General features: G+C 46.8%; 1 non-coding gene and 1 pseudogene across 1 annotated transcript; both read left to right on the forward strand.

Annotated features, from left to right (window-relative positions):
• Window positions 1-10,578: 10,578 nt before the first annotated feature.
• Window positions 10,579-10,734, forward strand: LOC122062318 (annotated as a pseudogene).
• Window positions 10,735-10,965: 231 nt separating this feature from the next.
• LOC122062331 lies at window positions 10,966-14,356 on the forward strand. Its single transcript, XR_006134921.1, has one exon. It is a non-coding gene; the product is annotated as a 28S ribosomal RNA (ribosomal RNA).
• Window positions 14,357-14,620: the final 264 nt, after the last annotated feature.

Below are 14,620 nucleotides of genomic sequence, written 5' to 3' on the forward strand. Positions count from 1 at the left end.
GAAAAACGTGGAAATGACGTGTTGGCCCTGTTGATTAATCCCATCTAGGCACCGTGGCAGTTTAACGTGCTTGACTTCCAACCATGTGCAGTTGTGCTAGTGCCCAATGAATGGCAGTGAGCGTGGCCGTAGTCACGCATTTCCACCCCTCTGTGCTCTGTAGCTTGTCGTCATATGCAGGTCATGGTGCGGTGGGCTGTTGTCTACATTGACATACCCAATGAATGGGTTTTACGGAATCATTGGTCAAGTCAATGTGCATAACAAATATTTGGTTGCTCCCTCCTCCCCATCCCACTGTTTTATTTTTTTTTAAATTGATTTATCGTGGGTTTGTTGCTTGTAAGGGTTTTTTCATGCTCGGTTTTATGGCCTATGCTATTTGGAGAAGTGCGTTTCTAAGTCGTGCCTAGGTGCGGATGTGTTTGCCTGCCTTTTGCCATAAGTGTTATAATACGACATTAACGTGGGTCTTTGGGGAACATAGGTTGCAAGCTTATAGGTGGAGATAGATCGTGACTCCCTCCCCCCTCTTTGCTTTTTAAAAAAATTCCATTCTCGTGGGTATGTTGCTTACAAGAGTTCTCTCATGCTCGGTTTTGTGGCCTTTGCTAATTGGACGAATGCGTTTCTAAGTCGCACCTAGGTGCGGAGGTGTTTGCATGCCTCCTGCCACAAGTGTTATAATGCAACATTAACATGGGTCTCTGGAGAACACAGGTTTGCAAACTTGCAGGTGGAGAAAGATCACAAGTCCCTCCCCCACCGCCCCCCCTTTGTTTTTAAAAAGAAAATTTCATTCTCGTGGGTTTGTTGCTTGCAAGAGTTTTTTCATGCTTAGTTTTGTGGCCTTATGGCATTTGGAGAAATGCATTTCTAAGTCACCTAGGTGTGGAGTAGTTTGCATGCCTCTGGCTGCAAGTGTTATAATATGACATTAACGTGGGTCTCTAATGAACATAGGTTGCAAGCTTGCAAGTGGAGACAAATCACATGTCTCTTCCCCTCTCCCCTTATTTTTTTTTTAAATTTTCATTATCGTGGGTTTGTTGCTTGCAAAAGTTTTCTCATACTCGGTCTTATGGCCTTTGCTATTTGGAGAAGTGCGCTTCTAAGTCTCACCTAGGTGTGGAGGTGTTTGCATGTCTCCTGTCGCAAATGTTATAATACGATAATAACATGGGTCTCTTGTGAACGTAGGTTGCAAGCTTGTAGGTGGAGATAGATCACGAGTCCCTTGACCCTTGTTGATTGTTGAGATTTTCGTCCTTAGTTGGGCTATTATTTTTCTTCTACCAAATCCTTATTACGTTGTAGTAGGTTTGGTGGTGGATTTTGTCGGTAGTGGACATAATGCACATGAGTGGCTATTGTTTTTCTTGTGGTTGTGGGCTCTTTGCTTGCGTATTGAACAACTATGCACAGATACCTCTATGGGTTGCGATGGGCCAAAAGTGTCTTTGTCAAGAGCATGAAAATGGTTCTTGTGCTGCTTACGTAGTTGGATGGAAAGATGCTGCACCTTCACTCTCATTTCATTCCTCTTGCCTGCCCTTGTGGTTGGTGTGAGGTGGCTTGGAATACGATGCATATGTCCGCTTTCTTTGTGTCAGTGGTGCATATGCACTGTTTGTGCTCTAGGATGTGGGACATTTTGTGGGGCAAGTTGGATGTGTGTGTCCTCCTGAATCCTTTGGTTGCGACTCGTTGCATAAGAATGCTAGACCACCATTAATGTATGGAGCAACATCACCCAATGCACAATTGGGGATGTGGTTCATGTTGTGCTTTGGTGTCGAGAAGGAAGGTTACCTGGTTGATCCTACCAGTAGTCATATGCTTGTCTCAAAGATTAAGCCATGCATGTGTAAGTATGAACTAATTCAAACTATGAAACTGCGAATGGCTTATTGAATCAGTTATAGTTTTCTTAATGGTATTTGCTACTCGGATAACCGCAGTAATTCTAGAGCTAATACGTGCAGCAAACCCGACATTTGGAAGGGATGCATTTATTAGATAAAAGGTCGATGCGAGCTCTGCCCGTTGCTCTGATGATTCATGATAACTCGATGGATCGCATGGCCTTTGTGCCGACGACGCATCATTCAAATTTCTGCCCTATCAACTTTCAATGGTAGGATAGTGGCCTACTATGGTGGTGACGGGTGACGGAGAATTAGGGTTCGAATCCGGAGAGGGAGCCTGAGAAACGGCTACCACATCCAAGGAAGGTAGCAGGTGCGTAAATTATCCGATCCTGACACGGGGAGGTAGTGACAATAAATAACAATGCCAGGCTCTTTGAGTCTGGTAATTGGAATGAGTACAATCTAAATCCCTTAACAAGGATCCATTAGAGGACAAGTCTGGTGCCAACAGCCACGGTAATTCCAGCCCCAATAGCGTATATTTAAGTTATTGCAGTTAAAAAGCTCGTAGTTGGACTTTGGGATGTCGATTGGTCCGCGACACAGTGTGTATCGGTCGTCTTGTCCCTTCTGTTAGCAATGCACTCCTAGCCTTAATTGGGCGGGTCATACCTCCAACGCTGTTACTTTGAAGAAATTAGAGCACTCAAAGCAACCCTTCTGTCATAGCCTGCCCACTGAAGGCCCATAGGCCAAGCCCATTAAGCCCATGGACTTAGGGCATTGGGCTTAGTAAGGCCCAGTTTCTAGAGATTTCTACCAAAGTGTGGAACTCTAGATATTTTGTAATGAGATATTATGTAGGAAGATTACTAGAGTTCTCCACTAAGGAGGTGGGAAGCTTCTAGTTTCCTCCCCAACCGTTGGATGTAAGACACATGTACATATCCCAGCCATTCATTATAACTAGGAGTGCCTATAAATAGAGGTGCCCTCATTTAGCCAAGGCACTAAGCAAGTGAGTTCTCAAGCCTTATACTCAAGAGTTCTCTAGCGTAATACAAGTTCATTCTTCTCAAACTCACTCTTGTGTTCACTTCTTCTCTTCCCAAGTCCCTTAAAGAGGGTGGCTAGGGTGACTTAGTGCCAGTGGGAGTGCTAAGTGTCAGCGCAGTTGCTTAGAAAGGTCTAAGGCTATGACAACTATGGTATCAGAGCTTCGGTTACGAGGGAGCTAAGCTTGTGGGATAACACAAGGAGTCTGACATGTGTGCGAGTCAATGGGTAAGTAAAAGTTGTAAGGCGTAAGGAAGCTGATTGGTGGGATCCCCTTGTGGGTTGCACCACCGATCGACGTTGATCTTCTGTGAAGGGTTCGAGTGAGAGCATACCTGTCGGGACCCAAAAGATGGTCAACTATGCATGAGCAGGGTGAAGCCAGAGGAAACTCTAGTGGAGGCCCGCAGCGATACTGACATGCACATCGTTCATCTGACTTGGGTATAGGGGCGAAAGACTAATCAAACCGTCTAGTAGCTGGTTCCCTCCGAAGTTTCCCTTAGGATAGCTGGAGCCCACGAATGAGTTCTATCGGGTAAAGCTAATGATTAGAGGCATCGGGGGCGCAACACCCTCAACCTAGTCTCAAACTTTAAATAGGTAGGATGGCATGGCTGCTTCGTTGAGCCACACCATGGAATCGAGAGCTCCAAGTGGGCCACTTTTGGTAAGCAGAACTAGAGATGCGAGATGAACCGGAAGTTGGGTTACGTTGCCAGATTATACGCTAACCTAGAACCCACAAAGGGTGTTGGTTGATTAAGATAGTAGGACGGTGGTCATGGAAGTCAAAATCCACTAAGGAGTGTGTAACAACTCACCTACCGAATCAACTAGCCTTGAAAATGGATGGCGCTAAAGTGCGTAACCTGTACCCGACCGACAGGGCAACTGCCTGGCCCCGATGAGTAGGAGGGCAAGGTGGTCACCGTAAAACCTAGGGTGTGAGCCCGGGAAGAGCAGTCGTCGATGCAGATCTTGGTGGTAATAGAAAATATACAAAAGAGAACTTTGAAGGCTGAAGAGGGGAAAGGTTCCATGTGAACGGCACTTGCACATGGGTTAGTCGATCCTAAGGGATGGGGGAAGCCCATCAGAGAGCATGTATGCATGCGTGCTCCAAAAGGGAATCGGGTTAAAATTCCTTAACCGAGACGTGGCTAGGATGACTTAGTGCTAGTGTGAGTGCTAAGTGCTAGCGTGGTTCCTTAGAAAGGTCTAAGGCCATGATAGATGTGGTATCAGAGCTTGGGTTGCGAGGGAGCCAAGCTTGTGGGATAAGCATTATGTCTAACCTTTCAGAGGCACAAGACATTGTAACATTTGAGTAGAACCATGGAAGGGAGGGAAACCCCAAGACTGGGAAGCAAAAGAGGAGCAAAGACAAGTCTGTAGATGTTGGTTGTGCTATGGAGTCTCGCTTAGCTCTGGTAGAGCCAACAATGGGCAAGGTGAAGGGATGTCTCAATATTGTAGAGCAAAGTGGGGAGGAGCTCGAGGGAGAGCTCAAGAAGTCCCTACTAAGTACTCTCAACACCATGGCATATGACCAAAAGGAGGAGTTTGCATCCTTCAAGGCTCATGTGTGGGAGGACATTTCCACCTTCAAGGACCAAATACGGGATGCGTTGGCCAAGATAGAAGCTTGTGTTGCTGAGGTACGTGAGGATTGGGCTTTGTGTAAGAGGGCAGTGGCCAGGAGAGCTACTACCTCATAAGAAGTGCCTAGAATGGAGGTGCCAAAGCCCAAGCCATTCCTTGAGAAGAGAGATGCATGGGAAATCAGTAACTTTTTATGGCACATGGAGAGGTACTTCGAGGCAATGGCACTCAATGATGAGGCATTGAAGGTACGGACCACTACTCTCTATCTCACCGATGATACAACTCTATGGTGGCATAGAAAGCATGCCGATATAGAGAGAAGTACGTGCACCATAGACACTTAGGATGATTTCAAAACTGAGCTAAAAGAAACACTTTTATCCTGAGAATGCCACCTTCTTGGCTAGGAAGAGCCTTAAAAGGCTTAAACACACTGGTTCTATTAGGGACTATGTGAAGGAATTCTCTACCCTATGCTCGAAGTCCCGAGTATAACCAAGGAGGAACTCCTATTTAACTTCATGGATGGCCTCCAAGGCTACGCTGTGCAAGAACTACAACGTGGAGATGTGCAGGACCTTGCCTCAGCCATCACAGCAGTGGAGTCATTGGTGGAGTTTAGGAAAGATGACAGTTCTAAGGCCAAGAAGGGCACTAATGGGAAAGGTGGGGGAGAGAAGGAGCCTAACACATACCCTCCCAAGGAAGGCAGCAGTAAACCATCTTCAAGCAAGGAGGGTTGGCCCAAGCAAGACAAGAGGGACAAGTTCACGCCCAAGGATAAGTGTTTCTTGTGTGATGGTCCCCATTGGGCTAGGGATTGCCCCAAGAGAAAGGTTCTCAATGCCATACTCGAGGAGAAAGAAGACGATGAGGCACATATGGGGTCTTTACAACGACTAAGTGCCATCAAGGCTAAGACAAAGGTCAAGGCCACAACCTCACCAAAAAGGCTAATGTACGTGGAGGTGCATGTCAAAGGTAAGCCTACTCGTGCCATGGTAGACATAGGTGCTATGCACAACTTCGTGTCAACAGAAGAGGCGAAGAGACTTGGACTTAAGGGGTCCAAGGAGGGAGGATGGCTTAAGGTCGTCAACTCCCAAGCCCATCCCATACAAGGTGTTGCTCGAGGGGTCAATTAAACATCTGGAAATAGAAGGGCACGGTTGATTTGTCGATAGTGCCCATGGATGATTTTCAAGTGGTACTTGGCATAGATTTCTTACGAAGGGTTAAGGCCATACCCATGCCATTCATCAGCATGGTTTGCATTATGGAGGAAGGAGCTCCATGCATGGTCCCAATAGTGCAAGGGACCAAGGACGGCCCAAAACTTCTTTCAGCTCTGCAGCTCGAGAAAGGAGTTAAGAAGGGGGAGACAACATACTTGGTAGCACTATTAGAGCCAAAGGAAGACGGTCCAACTAAGGTGCTACCCAAGCCAATCGAGAAGGTCGTCGAAGAGTTCAAGGATGTGATGCCACCCGAGTTGCCCAAGAAGCTTCCACCTAGGAGGGAGGTGGATCATGCCATCGAGTTGGAGCCAGGTGCCAAGCCACCATCAATGGTACCAAATAGAATGTCACTGCCAGAGTTGGAGGAGCTAAGGAAGCAACTCAAGGAATTTTTGGATGTGGGATTCATTCGCCCTTCTAAAGCTCCCTATGGTGCCCTGGTTCTCTTTCAACGAAAGCATGATGGATCGCTTTGACTATGCATCGACTATCGGGCATTAAACAAGGTAACAATTAAGAACAAGTATCCCATTCCTTTGATAGCAGATCTATTTGATAGACTTGGTGGGGCAAGGTACTTCACCAAGTTAGACTTACGATCGGGGTACTACCAAGTCCGCATTGCGGAAGGTGATGAGCCCAAGACAACATGCGTGACGCGATATGGATCATACGAGTTCTTGCTGATGCACTTCAGACTCATAAATGCCCCAGCTACATTTTACACCCTTATGAACAAGATCTTCCACCCCTACCTCAACAAGTTTATGGTGGTGTACTTAGATTACATCGCCGTCTATAGCAACACATTAGAGGAGCACATGCAGCACTTGAAGATCATCTTCAAGGAACTAAGGGACAATCAACTCTATGTCAAGAAGGAGAAATGTGAATTTGTACAAGAGGAGGTGATGTTCCTTGGTCACAAGATTAGGGGTGGAACCCTACAAATGGACGAGAGCAAGGTGCGGGCTATCAAAGAATGGGAGGCACCAACTATAGTGACTGAGCTAAGGTCTTTCCTTGGCTTAGTTAAATATTATCAGCGGTTCATTCAAGGTTACTCAAGAAGGGCAGCTCCCCTTACAGACTTACTAAAGAAGAACCAACCATGGGTATCATCGGACGCATGCAAAGAGGCCTTTAAGGATGTAAAGAAGGTTGTCATAGGGGAACTGGTGCTTGCCCTACCCGACTATGGCAAGCCATTTGAGGTGCACACAAATGCATCTAACTTTGCTATCGGAGGGGTGTTGATGCAAGAAAGGCACCCCACTGCTTATGAGAGCCGCAAGTTGAATGAGACAGAGTGGCGCTACATAGTCCATAAGAAGGAGATGAGCACGGTGGTGCATTGCCTAAGGACGTGGCGACACTACGTACTTGGGTCATGGTTTGTGGTGAAGACGGATAACGTTGCCACTAGCTACTTTCAAACCCAAAAGAAGTTGAGTCCTAAGCAAGCTAGATGGCAAGACTTCTTAGCAAAGTTTGACTTTGTCTTTGAATACAAGACAGGTAAGGCCAACGAGGTGGCTGATGCACTTAGTAGGAAGGCAGAGTTCTCTTAGCCAACCGGAGGGGGAACTTCTAGAGTTGATCAAGGGGGACCTCCAACATGATCCTGTAGCTAAGAGCTTACTTGCCCTTACGTGGGAGGGCAAGAGATGAAGATTTTGGGAGCAAGATGGCTTGCTCTATGCCGAAAAGAGGAGACTCTGCGTGCTTAAGTGGAGTAACCTACGGAGGAACTTCATTCACAAATGCCACGACATTAAATGGGCTGGCCACCCAGGACAAAGGCGCACGTGGGCATTGCTGGAAGTGGCTTACTATGTAGGATGACATAGAGGCCTATGTGAGAACTTGTCTTGTGTGCCAATAAGATAAGGTGGAGCAGCAATCACCTAGAGGACTGCTGGAGCCACTTCCCATACCATAAAGACCATGGGAGAGTATCTCTATGGACTTCATCAGTGCCCTACCCAAGTCAGAAGGGTGTGGGACAATAATGGTGATGGTTGATAGATTTTCTAAATATGGCACATTCATAGTGGCACCAAGGGATTGTACGGTGGAAGAAGCGGTAAAGCTATTTCTAAAGCACGTTGTCAAACATTGGGGTGTGCCACAATCCATAATAAGTGACCGAAACCCTCGCTTCACGGGAAGGTTCTGGACAGAGCTATTCATATTGTTGGGATCGTCGCTATACTTCTCAACAAGCTTCCATCCCCAGACCGATGGGCAAATATAGCGCATTAATAGCTTCTTAGAGCTTTACTTAAGGCACTTCATAAGTGCTAACCAACATGACTGGGCCAAGTTGCTTGATGTGGCTCAGTTCTCCTATAACCTTGAATGAAGTGAGGCTACGAATCAAAGTCCTTTTGAGATCGCCACAGGACAACAACCCTTAATGCCACACATAGTAATGACAAGCTATACGGGGAAGAGCCCTTCGGCGTTCAAGGTTGCCAAGGAGTGGCAAGCAAAGCTAGATGTGGCTAAGTCATACCTAGACAAGGCCACCAAAAGGATGAAGAAATGGGCTGATAAAGGGAGGCAACAAGAAAACTTCAAGGTCAGGGACTTGGTGCTTGTGAAGCTTCTACCAACAATTCAAGTCCCTAAGGCAAGTACACAAGGGGCTGGTACACCAGTATGAAGGTCCGTTCGAGATCACCAAGAAGGTAGGAAAAGTATCCTATGAGGTGAGCCTACCTCCTAAGCTTAAGATCTATCCGGTCTTCCATGCAAGCCTAGTAAAGCCATACCATAGAGATAAGGAAGACCCAAGTCATGGAGCCTCAACAAGAGCACCAATCTATCACTACTTCCTATGACAAGGAGACCGAATACATGATCATTGATTGAGTCATCCAGAGATGAGGAGTACCTCCTAGTAGGGAGTACTTAGTTAAGTGGAAGGGGCTACCAGAGAGCGAGGCAAGTTGGGAACCCGCCGACTCTTTATGGCAATTTCAAGACCACATACAAAGGTTCCATGAAGAAGATGCGATGAGGACGTCGCCGAATTAAGTGTGGGAGAGTGTTATAGCCCGCCCAATGAAGGCCCACAAGGCAAGCCCATTAAGCCCATGGACTTAGGCCATTGGGCTTAGTAAGGCCTAGTTTCTAGAGATTTCTACCAAAGTGTGGAACTCTAGATATTTTGTAAGGAGATATTATGTAGGGAGATTTCTAGAGTTCTCCACTAAGGAGGTGGAAAGCTTCTAGTTTCCTCCCCAACCGTTGGATGTAAGACACATGTACATATCCTAGCCATTTATTATAACTAGGAGTGCCTATAAATAGAGATGCCCTCATTTAGCCAAGGCACCAAGCAAGTGAGTTCTCAAGCCTTGTACTTAAGAGTTCTCTAGTGCAATACAAGTTCATTCTTCTCAAACTCACTCTTGTGTTCACTTCTTCTCTTCCCAAGTCCCTTAAGGAGGGTGGCTAGGCTAACTTAGTGCTAGTGGGAGTGCTAAGTGACAGCACCATTGCTTAGAAAGGTCTAAGGCCATGACACTACGATCTAGATACATTAGCATAGGATAACATCATAGGATTTTGGTCCTATTACGTTGGCCTTCAGGATCGGAGTAATGATTATTAGGGACAATCGGGGGCATTTTTTTTCATAGTCAGAGATGAAATTTTTGGATTTATGAAAGACGAACCACTGTGAAAGCATTTTCCAAGGATGTTTTCATTAATCAAGAATGAAATTTAGGGGATCGAAGATGATAAGATACCGTCCTAGTCTCAACCATAAATGATATCGACTAGGGATCGGCATATGTTGCTTTTAGGACTCCATCGGCACCTTATGAGAAATCAAAATTTTTGGGTTTTGGGAGGAGTATGGTCGTAAGGCTGAAACTTAAAGGAATTGACGGAAGGGCACCACCATGAATGGAGCCTATGGCTTAATTTGACTCAACAGGGGGAAACTTACCAGGTCCAGACATAGTAAGGATTGATAGACTAAGAGCTCTTTCTTGATTCTATGGGTGGTGGTGCATGGCCATTCTTAGTTGGTGGAGCGATTTGTCTAGTTAATTCCATTAACGAACTAGACCTCAGCCTACTAAATATCTATGTGGATGTGACCCTCCACGACCAGCTTCTTAGAGGGACTATGGCCATTTAGGCTATGAAATTTTGAGGCAATAACAGGTATGTTATGCCCTTAGATGTTCTGGGCTGCACGCACGCTACACTAATGTATTCAATGAATTTATAGCCTTGGCTGATAGGCACGGGTAATCTTTGAAAATTTCATCGTGATGGGGATAGATCATTGCAATTATTGGTCTTCAATGAGGAATTCCTAGTAAGCGTGAGTCATTAGCTCACGTTGACTACGTCCCTGCCCTTTGTACACATCGCCTATCGCTCCTATAGATTGAATGGTCCGATGAAGTGTTCGAATCACGGCGACGTGGGTTGTTCACCATCGTCGATCTCACGAGAAGTCCACTGAACCTTATCATTTAGAGGAAGGAGAAGTCATAATAAGGTTTCTTTAGGTGAACCTATGGAAGGATCATTATCGATACCTGCCCAGCAAGACCCATGAACATGTTACATTGCATGATCAAGGTTGGGCATGGGAGCGTCAGCTCCTTCCTTCCCAACTCTTGTAAAAGGTCGACCTATGATCCTTCGTAGCATTCAAACTAAACACAACCACCGGTGTAGTCGACACCAAGGAACTCGCAACGGAAAGGACATGACATCATTGCGCCTTTGGTTTGGTGTGGTGTGGTCATCCTAGATCCGAATCTTATCTTAATGACTCTCGGCAGTGGATATCCCAGTGCTTACAACAATGAAGAACGTAGAAAAATGTGATACTTGCTATGAATTGTAGAATCCCATGAACCATTGAGTCTTTGAACGTAAGTTACACCCTAGGCCATCGGGCTGAGGGCACGCCTACCTGGGCATCACCATCATGTTGCCCCACCTCTTTTGCCCCTTATAGTGGTGGTGCAGAGTGAAGATCGGCCCCCTGTGTCTCTGTTTGAGGTGCAATTGGCCCAAAGTTAAGAGTCCCTTGTGTGGCAAGTGTCACGATGAGTGGTGGTTTGAGCCACTTTGCCATTGTTCAGACATCGTGTGCGTGTTCTACTCCCATTGGGCTCTGGTGACCCTAATTGCCATTGATGGCATTTTGATTACGACCCCAGGTCAGGGGGGCTACCCACTAAGTTTAGTCATATCAATAAGCGAAGGAGAAGAACTTACGAGGATTCCCTTAGTAACGATGAGCGAACCGGGAAGAGCCCTTCTTGAGAATTGGGTGGCTTTGTCGTTCGATTTGTAGTCTGTAGAAGCATCCTCAACGATGGACTAGGCCCAAGTCCCTTAGAAGGGTGCACCAGAGAGGGTGAGAGCCCTGTCATGACCAAATCCTATCGCACCACGAGGCACTGTCGACGAGTCAGGTTGTTTGCGAATGCAGCCCCAATTGGGTGGTAAATTCTGTCCAAGGCTAAATACGGGCGAGAGACCAATAGAGAATAAGTACCACAAGGGAAAGATGAAAAGGACTTTGAAAAGAGAGACAAAGAGTGCTTAAAATTATCGGGAGAGAAGTGGATGGGCAGGCGATGCATCTCAGTCGGATGCAAAAAGTTGAATAGCCGGTCCACCGCTCGACTTGGGGCGTGGACCGATGTGGATTATGGTAGCATCCCAGCCCAGGTTGTCGTGTTATACCTGAGGAGATGTCATCGTCGTGATCATGGTAGGAAGCATGCACCTCGATGGCGTGCCTATTGGTAATGGCATGCTCTAGGCATCGGCTTGTCAGGCTCCCCGTTTGACCCATCTTGAAACACGGACCAAGGAGTATGACAGGTGTGAGTCAATGGGTGAGTAAAACTCATAAGACATAAGGAAATAGACAAGTGGTATCCCCTTGTGGGTTGCACCACCGACCGACCTTGATCTTCTATGAAGGTTTCGAGTGAAAGCATACCTGTCGGGACCCAAAAGATGGTGAACTATGCATGAGCGAGGCAAAGCCAGAGGAAACTCTAATGGAGGCCCATAGCGATATTGATGTGAAAATTATTCGTTTGAATTCGGTATAGGGGTGAAAGACTAATCGAGCTGTCTAGTAGCTGGTTCCCTCCAAAGTTTCTCTTAGGATAGTTGGAGCCCTCAGGCGAGTTCTATCGGATAATGCCAATGATTAAAGGCATCGGGGGTGCAACGCCCTCGACCTATTCTCAAACTTTAAATAGGTAGGACGGCATGGCTGCTTTGTTGAGGCTCTATGGAATCGAGGGCTCCAAGGGGGCTATTTTTTGTAAGCAGAACTGGCAATGCGGGATGAACCGAAAGTCGGGTTACGGTGCCAAATTGTGTGCTAACCTAGAACCCATAAAGGGTGTTGGTCGATTAAGACAGTAGGACGGTAGTCATGGAAGTCAAAATCCTCTAAGGAGTGTGTAACAACTCACCTGCTGAATCAACTAGCCCCAAAAATGGATGGCACTAAAGTGCAAAACCTATACCCAGCCGTCGAGGCAACTGCTTGGCCCTAATGAGTAGGAGGGCATGACAATCACTGTAAAACCTGGGGCATAAGCCCAGGCGGAGCGGCCGTCGGTGTAAATCTTGGTGGTAGTAGAAAATATTCAAATGAGAACTTTGAAGGCCAAAGAGGGGAAAGGTTCCATGTGAATGACACTTGCATATGGGTTAGTCGATCCTAAGGGACGGGGGAATCCCGTCAGAGAGTGTGTATACCCGTGTGCTCTGAAAGGGAATCAGGTTAAAATTCCCAAAGTAGGACGTGGCGGTTGATGACAACATTAGGAAATCTAGAGACATCGGTGGGGGCCTCGGGAAGAGTTATCTTTTTTGTTTAACAGCCTACCCACCCTGAAAACAGCTCAGTCAGAGGTAGGGTCTAGCGGCTGGAAGAGCAATGCACATCGTGTGGTGTCCAGTGCATGCCCGGCGGCCCTTGAAAATCCAGAGGACTGAGTGCTGACCATGCCCAGTCGTACTCATAACGACATCAGGTCTCCAAGGTGAACAACCTCTGGTCAATGGAGTAATGTAGGTAAGGGAAGTCGGTAAAATGGATCCGTAACCTCAGAAAAGGATTGGCTCTGAGGGCTGGACACGGGGGTTCCAGTCCCTAACCTATCGACTGTCGATGGACTACTCGAGCTGGTTTCACGATGAGAGTGGGTCGCCACGTGCTCATCGGGGGATGGACTGAGAACGGCCCCCTCAAGGGCCTTCCCCGGGCATCAAATAGCCGACTCAGAACTGGTACAGACAAGGGGAATCTGAATATTTAATTAAAACAAAGCATTGCAATGGTTGCTGTGGATGCTCATGCAATGTGATTTCTGCCCAGTGCTCTAAATGTCAAAGTGAATAAATTCAACCAAGCACAGGTAAACGGCAGGAGTATGTATGACTCTCTTAAGGTAGCCAAATGCCTCATCATCTCCACATGAATGGATTAACGAGATTCCCACTGTCCCTGTCTACTATCAAGAGAAACCATAGCCAAGGGAACGAGCTTGGCAGAATCAGCGAGGAAAGAAGACCTTATTGAGCTTGACTCTAGTTCGACTTTGTGAAATGACTTGAGAGGTGTAGGATAAGTGGGAGCTAGAAATGGCGCAAGTTAAATACCACTACTTCTAACGTTATTTTACTTACTCCGTGAGTCGGAGGTGGGGCTCTACCCCTCCTTTTGGACCCAAGGCCTGCCTCGACAGGGCGATCTGGGTGGAGGACATTGTCAGGTGGGGAGTTTTGCTAGGGCGGCACATCTATGAAAAGATAACGCAAGTGTCCTAAGATGAGCTCAACGAGAACAAAAATCCCATGTGGAACAAAAGCGAAAAAGCTCGTTTGATTCTGATTTCCAGTACGAATACGAACCATGAAAGCATGGGCTATTGATCCTTTAGACCTTTGAAATTTGAAGCTAGAGGTGTCAAAAAAAGTTACCATAGGGATAACTGGCTTATGGCATCCAAGCGTTCATAGCGACGTTGCTTTTTAATCCTTCGATGTCGGCTCTTCCTATCACTGCGAAGTAGAATTCGCCAAGTGTTGGATTGTTCACCCACTAATAGGGAATGTGGGCTGGGTTTAGACCATCATGAGATAGGTTAGTTTTACCTAACGGATGATAGTGTCACGATAGTAATTCAACCTAGTACAAATGGAACCATTGATTCACACAATTGGTCATCGCCTTTGGTTGAAAAGCCAGTGGCGTGAAGCTGCCATGTGCCAGATTATGACTGAACCCCTCTAAGTCAGAATCCCGACTAAAGAAGCGATGCCTGTGCCTGTCCCCCATTTGCCAACCCGCAATAGGGGCCCTCTGGCCCCCAGAGGCACGTGTTGTTGGCCAAGCCCCTGCAGTGGACGTGCTATGTGGGCTACCTTGAAGCATAATTCTTGTCGAGCGAGCGATGGGTAGAATCCTTTACAGATGACTTAAATATGCGATGGGGTATTGTAAGTGGCAGAGTGGCCTTGCTGCCACGATCCACTGAGATTCAGCCCCATATCGCATTGATTCGTCCCCCCCTCTTTTTTTCCCCTATTCTTTCCCCCCAAATCTTTTTAAATCTACCCCCACACCCTCCTGAGGCTAGGATTGTCCACACGTGGCCCTAGGTATGCCCCTAAGTTTTAACTGCCCCAACGGTTGCTTGAGTATGGTTATGCATGTTGCCCAAGTGAAGTGTGCCTATGCATGCACATTGAGTGCCACTAAATGTACACGTTGTCACGACCTGCCCAACATAGGCCCATGGACTTAGGCCATTAGGCTAAGTAAGGTTC

This window comes from Macadamia integrifolia, unplaced genomic scaffold, assembly GCF_013358625.1.
Source record: "Macadamia integrifolia cultivar HAES 741 unplaced genomic scaffold, SCU_Mint_v3 scaffold100, whole genome shotgun sequence".
NCBI lineage: Eukaryota > Viridiplantae > Streptophyta > Magnoliopsida > Proteales > Proteaceae > Macadamia > Macadamia integrifolia.